This window comes from Schistocerca cancellata, chromosome 10 (assembly GCF_023864275.1).
Source record: "Schistocerca cancellata isolate TAMUIC-IGC-003103 chromosome 10, iqSchCanc2.1, whole genome shotgun sequence".
Lineage (NCBI taxonomy): Eukaryota > Metazoa > Arthropoda > Insecta > Orthoptera > Acrididae > Schistocerca > Schistocerca cancellata.
In genome coordinates, this window is record NC_064635.1 from 166233104 (window position 1) to 166241475 (window position 8372).

The window sequence follows — 8372 nt, forward strand, 5'->3', positions numbered from 1 at the left end:
AATAGAAACGTAGCAACACATCGTTAGAGAATTCCTTTAAATGTGGGATAATATTGTAGTGATTGCGCCCAATATGTTAGGGCCACACTGAAACTTATATTCCAAAATTTGTTACGTTATATTAGATATTATATAATTTTGTTTCGTAAATCCATTATGAGAAGCTCTTCAGGGATGTAGAACATATCACAAATAGAACATATCACAAAACAAGAACACATGCTATGTACTTACAAAAAAGAAAATGCAATATTTGACTCTCATTCCACAGATCTTAGTGAAAGGAATAAGTAAAAAGATCTTAAATAAACAGTGTTTAAAAAAGGACTTTATAACTTTAAAAATTCATATAATTCATATAAATTTCTTGAAAGTAGATGTAGAGTTCGGTTTAGTGTTATTTTGTAGGGAAACACATCACTTTTTTTTACCCTAAACTAAAGATGTTGTATGTGGCTTCCGTTGCTTATCCTGGATACATGCCATCGGAAGTCAATTTCTTCCCAATCTCGCTGCAGCATTGCAGCTGTAACTTGCTCAGTGGGGGCGTACATTCTCGCTCTAAGTTCAGGTGGAGAATCCGGCACAGGAGTTACAAATACGATATCCTTGGTGAATCCCCATAAAAAAATGGCGTCAGGCGTGTGGAACGTGGGGGCCATGCAATTGGCGCATCACTGCCAGTTCATTGACCTGTAAAGCGGTCACTGAGAAAATCCCGGACGTCAGCCAGGCAGTGGGGTGGTGCACCATCTTGCATGAAGTAAATATTTCTTCGTTGGTTATCGATCTGTTGTATCAAAAATTGTTGTAACATTCTTTTGGTGGTTTTATCACTGAAAAAAGGGACCGTACACTTGTTCTTGCTTAATGCACAAAAACTTTCAGTTTAGCGCTATCACGAACATTTTGCAATGTTTTATGTGGATTTTCACTGCACCAAATCTTACAGATGTGTGTGTTAACCTTGCCACTTAAGTGAAAAGTCGACTCGTCAGAGAGATGCACGGCGGGTCGATTTCGTAGGGCTGTTGACAAAACGTTGTCTCACTCGTTCAACGACGTCGTCAGGTGTGCTTGGACGACCTGATGATTTCCCATGTCTTACCGAGCACCCTGTTTGTACAAAACATTTATGCCACTCATAAACTGTAGGCCTACTGGGAGGATCTTTAGGGTATTTGGCACGGAAATTACGCTGAACTGTTTTCCAGACCAAAACACACAGCTAGCACGCTCGGGTCTAGTGAGAGAAGTCATCCTTAACGCAACTGCCGCTAGCGCTCCTTACGGTGCGATGTGAAGCTAGCAAACTACGGGAGACAAAACTCTGATGTATTTCCCTACGAAATGACACTACAATCACATCTGTAGGTACTATGAATTTTTATGAATTTTCAAAGTCCTTTTTGAAACACCCTGTATAGATCGCTCTACAGAGATAGGGAAGCACCAGGAGGGGGACAGGGAAATTAAATGAAACTTCAAGGATGTTACAGCAGTCAACAGAAAATCGATTCAAATTTATAAAGAACTTGGCCGTATGAGTTCTCTTAGCAGAATTATGCTTTACCCTACTGGCCTGAATGCACGCATTGAGTCGTTTGAAAAAGGGTGTCGAAACCTCTATAAGCGTTTGCTGAGGCAAGCTCGGTGACAGCTACTGAAACGACACCACTACCAGACAGAGACAGTCCATAGAAACAGGTGCGATGTCTGAATGAGTATTGTCATGTTGAAAAATGGCAGATCGAACTATCACATACGAGATAAGACAAGAGGACACAGGATGTCTGTAATTCACTGTTGTGCTGTCCCAGTTACCTCAGTCAGAGATGTGACCTGAAGACATGCCCATCAGCTCTCTACACCATGTCGCTAGGAGTTCCACCGTAGTGGCTTGCAAATCATTGGAAGAATGGGACCTCTGTCCAGGTCGCCGCCATATGGTGTCATCTCGGTTGGTGCAAAACCACGTTTCGTCAATGAACGCGGCGTGACTCATCAGCAGTCCATGCTCCCCAGTCACGGAACTACTTCAAACGCAGTTGTTTGTGATGTAAACAGCAGCCTACGTATGGGACAGCACTTCCTAGTCCGGTTTCTGCTAGTCTCTGAGCAATGGTGTAGGATGATACAAAACGTTGCGGGTTGTCCATTACCTGTTCTCGGATGACGTTGTTGGCCGGTATGTTGTTGACGAGTATGCACATCCTTCTGTTTCCATGCAGTAAAGTATCATTTCACTGTTACTTCCCAGTGACCCACAGATCCGGATAATACGTACACTATTGGGCCAGCCACAATGAGACATCTGCCGAACTATGTCACGTGCTGACAACGCTGTCTCATACGAATAGTCGCCATCTCCATCTCCTTTCTCACTGATCACTCAACATCTGACGCTGTTCACCCTGTTTATTTGCCCTATCAGACCTGGTCACAACACTGAACAAGAACAATACTAATGCACTCTTGTTTGTCACATAGAACTGCAACTCTGCTGTGTCCCCTTGTATTATGTCTTATGTAACAGCATCGTTATGCCATTTTTCAACAGGATAACACTCATTCAGACATCGCATGTGTTTCTATGGACTGTCTCTCTGGTGATTCTGAGGTATTCCTTAGGCTAGCAATGTCTACTACCAACTGATGGTTGTACGTGAGCATGAAGTTACTTTGACATCCAACAATGCCTTCCAGGTGCTACAAGTTTTTTCTCCATCAGTGTATTTTCTCTGCTTACGAAAACCGGGAGAGCGGAGTGCTGACCACATAACCATCCATATCCGCATCCAGGGGCGCCCGTTGGCTGAGAATGGCAGGCCTTCTGAGACCTGTTCAGGTAGACCTTAGTCTAGTTTTCTTTTGTGTATCTTCATTTTAGGGATTGCGTTGCCACACCAAAATTAGCAGCATGAATCGATACCACACCTCCCTCTCAGCAACAGCAGCGCCCTAACACTGACGTCAATACAGTACCGAGCGGGCAAGAGCTCTGCCCCAGTACGTGAACTCATCTAAAGGAGTCAGTATCGTCCCCTAGAACCAACAACATATGAAAGTTTCAGATTAACTTTTAGTGTTGTTAATGTTGAGCATTGTACTGCAGGAGAACAGTTTGTTCATTAGTGCCTCAAGTGACAGTTTGCTAGTCAATGACCAGTACTCCTGTGCCAAAGAAGTGTGTGAAAGTTAAATAAATCCTTTATTCATTCATGTAACGAAGTTAACTTATATTTAATAAGTTCTAGTTTGATAAGCCCTCTGCCAGATCAATCAACAAACCCACAGTTGTTGCCAGATGAGAGTAGTTTCGCCTGGTCACATCAGTATTGTCGTAAATACGTAAGTATACAATATGCTGAGGTTCATATAATAAGTCACAGGCTATTGTATCAACGCATCATGAAACAGAAAATCTGTTTATAATTACAGTTATAACATTTCTGCAATGAAGGTGTGATGAAGTCAGATCTGACGTAACATTAGAGCTATTGGACATTATTAATAATATATACATAAGTTTGTTGTACCAGGAAATTCATCAGTGAAACAGACGGATGTGGACACCGATAAATCCTATAATCACTTATTAGACAGTACATTGTTAGTAATTTAACTTCTTATGGGTGATGGTAAGTGAATTGTTTGTTCTTGAATTATAGACTTGTTCATGGGTCTGAGTAAATAAACTATTATGGACCGAAGTAGGTGATTTTAAATTTTGTGTAAATTATTTCCGTTTCTAATACTGATTCCACGAACTGAATTTTTGAACTGAAATAGAGGTACATTGTTTCTGGTGTGTTTCAATAACGAATAAAGTTATTGGGAAGCAGCTCCTTAACTGACCTCTGCATTACGTGACCGAGTTCTCACCAATAATAATGTCTACAACACATTTTTACACTGGAGTCACTTTAGCTTGACTCGATGCATTACCCCAAAAAATGATCCTGTTTGACGTTATGGAATGAAAGTAAGCGAAGTAATATAACTGTTTTATATCAGCAGCAGCAATATATAATAACATTCACATTGCAAATGAAGCCTTCTTGAGTCGTTTCAGAAGTTCTGTGCTATGTTGCCCGCAGAATATGTTATCAGATCCTAGTCCCAAGAATTAAACACTGCCAAGCTCTTCTATCTGTCCATCGCCATATTCTAGACGTATATTTGGAGGAAACTTCTTAGAAGTTCAGAACTGTGTGACGCGTGCCATTCCAAGGCTTAATGACAAATCATTGGCGGGGAACGTTTTATGAAAAGTTCCTCAATCATTCTTACTAAAACTATACCTGATTTGCTATCGACTGATATGACTCATTACAAATTAAATCTCAATTCTAAATTGCTAATGCTTATTGAAATAATGTAGATGAGATTTCCTCTGAATATATTTATGGAGGTTTCAGATCTCATGCCGTTAATGAGAGAATAGTTAGTGAATGCAGTCGAAGTTAGAGCATGTAATGAACGAATCCAGATTGGCTACAGGGTTATGAGACGGTGGATTGCTCTTCACGTAACGGGAACAAACAGGTCTGCTTGCTTTATGTTGCGAAAGTGTGTCAATGTATTCATGCAGTGCGACACTATAGCGTTATTTCAAACGCGTGATCATTTTGTTTGTGGAGGCAGCTCGTTTGCCATTTGGCGGTGATGCAGAAAGCGAAAGAGGGCGGTGCAAATGAATATTCATGAGGTGGCGTCGCATCCCAGAGGCTAATTTTCAGTCGCCATTTGTGGAGTAAAGGAGATTGCAAACTAAACGATCGTCCCTCTCTGTGAATGGTGAGTGTGCCCGAGAATAAAGTCAAGACAGAAATAAAATAAAAGTAGAAACTGTTCTTTGTTGTGGTATTTATGGCAAGCATTTGAACGCAAATTAACCGATAATGAAGCGATGCGATGAATAATTAATACAACTCTAATAAAGTAAATGAATTTTCCATATTTATTTCGCAGTCCTTTGAAACTAAATGAAAGACGTCACTATTTACTATCAGGCTGCAAATTTGCAGAGATTAGCGTTTACTGAAGGCAGTACTGACGCATTAGGGCACTACTACCATTTTCAGGTGGTCAAGTCGATCAGTATATGCCATTTGGCAACGAAAAATATCTGTGTATATCATGCAAACTCCAAACATAAGTCCAGAAAAACTGAGCACGAAACATGTTGTTACTCGTGCTGATAGTTTGATAGCATGTGTAGAAATATATAGATGGGAAGGTCCAAACTTCGGTTACACGTTTCTTTAGCACCTGTAGGTCATGTACAATTGATTACAAGTTTATGAATCTGCTGATAGACCTACAAGTATTTCTCAGTTCTATGAAGTTAAGTACAATGATCACTGAAGACTCTGTTTCCTGAAAACTCTTTTTCAAAGGATGGCAAAACGGAAGGATTCATTTCGGCAATGTGTTGAAAAGCGATGAGAAACATAAAGAAAACTGATTTAAGTAATATCTTTCTTTCTAGTTCATGTCGCTTTTTAGTATTAGCGTCAAATATTTAAACAATGAAACAAACTTTGGATGCTTCCAATCTTCTAACCTAGTACAATGGGTTTCTCTCTCTCTCTTTGTTAATATTATTTTCTTGTATTTGTGAAGACTGAGGAGAGCTGACATTCAATACGACAAGTGGAAATAATATCTCCGTAGTTCAGAAACTTTTAAAATCCTCCATCGTTAATACTTTACTATAGAGAAAAATAGTATCAGCAAATAATCTCTGGAAATAATAACATAGAGATGCCGTCAGTAATTAAGTAGTATCAGACTTCGAAAAAAAAAATGTCACAGCAAGCTATTCCACACACTTAATTTACTTACATTCTCAAATCTTTTTTATGGACTAGTCATAACTCACATTAAATGGCTTCTTTTAGGGTGTCAAACACTAAGACTGAAGAGTTAATCTGTAAAACCTACCCAGTCTATTACAGATCCTATCACATCTGCAAAAGATGTTTATCTATACGAGCATACACAAGCAAAGTACAGTAGCTTTCTCCCTGTAACCTCACTCTTGTACAGGTTTAACATACATTGCGCACACCTCCTCTTTCCCAGTCCGTCTGTCCATCTTCTCCTCTACCTCCCCCCACCCCCCCACCACAATCTCTTGGTCATGTGCTCCCACTCTCTGCCCACATTTTCTTCCTCCTTCCCTCTGTAAACGTCCTTCACTATCTTTTTGTTCTTCCTTTTCACATGCTCACTGGCAGCCATACTTTCTACCTGCCTGCTGCATCTCCACTTCTTAAACCCATCCCAATCTCCTCCTCCCCCTCTCTGTCCACATCCTCCACCTCTCTCTCTGTCCACCTCCCTTCCCCATTCTCTCTTTCCATGTCTTACTTCCCCCTCCCCAATCCATCTCCTACTGACTGATCTCAATGTCCACACTTCCTCCTCAAAAAAATGGTTCAAATGGCTCTGAGCGCTATGGGACTTAACTGCTGAGATCATCAGTCCCCTATAACTTAGAACTAATTAAACCTAACTAACCTAATAACATCACACACATCCATGCCCGACGCAGGATTCGAACCTGCGACCGTAGCGGTATCGCGGTTCCAGACTGTAGCGCCTAGAACCACTCCGCCACTCCGGCCGGCACTTCCTCCTCACCTTTTCCTATTCACCTCCTCCTGCCCCACTTTTGCCTATTCATCTCCTGCGCTTCCTCTGCTATAAATCTCAGCCTTCCCACGGCAGTGGCCACCCACGCAAATAGCCCAAGGGAAACAGGTCGACGAAGGAGGCTGGTATTACTTCAACACTGTAGGCCTGCTGTGCAGGAGAGCCTAATCGTTTGGGGCTCGAAAACACATAGGCTGCCCTGCCGATGAGACAGACCTACGAGTACTTTTCCCATACAACACACTTATTGTGCATGGCATCCTGTACACAAGGGCTGAAAAATACGCTTTTTGCCAGCATCTCCATTGCTGTTTAAACTAGGAGGCTATTAACTCCACAGTGCTGAAACTCAGGAAGTTTGCTGTTTGTTCGCCAAATTTGTTGAAATCGATGGAGTGGCTTGGGAGGAAATCCTGGTCATACACATGTGCTACTTATTATGTATATATACAGGGTGATTAAAGTGTTTGTTTAAAACGCAGTAAAAAAGAACTACAGCTCGGAATGACGTCAAACGTGTACGGAGTATTATAAAACAAGGTCGGAAACAATTTAACGAAAATTTTACCACTACGTGGCACTGTAATCGGTAGAATATGCAAAATGAAAGAACTTGGGTACACTGCTGTTCGTCAGTTAGCATCTGAGATGGTCAGCATGACTGCCTCAATGCAGTATCGCAAGATGACAGTAAGGCTCTTTACATTATCAGTGACTCTGTACCAGTTGCTCTGCAGAGGTTGTGGACACTCAACGGTATGAAGAAAGGCATTAGTCCGACGTCTACCAAGGTCTGGGGAAAATAGCGAATTCGAAAACAACAGAGAGAGGAAAACAATTGGTCCAATGTTAGTAGAAACTGTTGCCAAAGCATTGCAGAAGGGGTCGAGCAGTGATGTGCAAGCATTCAGTTCAGGGGGAATCGCCAGAATTTTGGACATGCCTGTGACCATGGTGCATAGAATTCTGCAACATATCTTGCATTTCTATCCATACAAAATTACCTGTGTTCATGCTGACCCACCAGTAAGATGATGGTTTGTTCTAAACTTTCTTGTCTGCATCGATGTGGAAAATGAATGGCCATGCATCACAGACAGAGCCCACTTCCATATCCAAGAACACTTTGCAAAACTGGCGATTGAAAATCGGTACCATTCCAATTTGAAAAGGTAGTGTTTTGCCGGTTGACAGCATCATATAGAGTCTTTTTTGTCTCTTATTTTTAAGAGATAGTTCCTATGGGTTCTGTTACTGGTACTGTCACTGTTGGAAGCTATCAGATTATTTCGTGCACCAACGTAATTCCAAACCCTTCAACAGGATGGATGTACTGGCAGGACACTTTTTCTGCACGATGGCGCTCCTCCGGCACATTGCGTAGCCACTGAAGCAACTGCTTTAGAGGCATTTTTGAAAATTATCAGAGGTCATTTCCCCACAGTCTGGCCATGCACATCACCTGATCATAGTCCGTTTGATTTCTGGTTGAGGGGTTATCTGTGCTGCCATAAGCTGTCGCCAACACAGCGGCCGGCAATGACGTAGCACAAAGATTGGTAGTAGTCTTTTGATGAAGCATGCCTATTACGAGAGAGGCCGGAGACACACTTGCAAGCAATGCGCCACCAACGCCCTCTCGACCGCAAGTATGTAGTAGTAGTAGTAGTAGAAGGGTTTTGGGGGCGCACGACAGCAAGGTCTTCAGC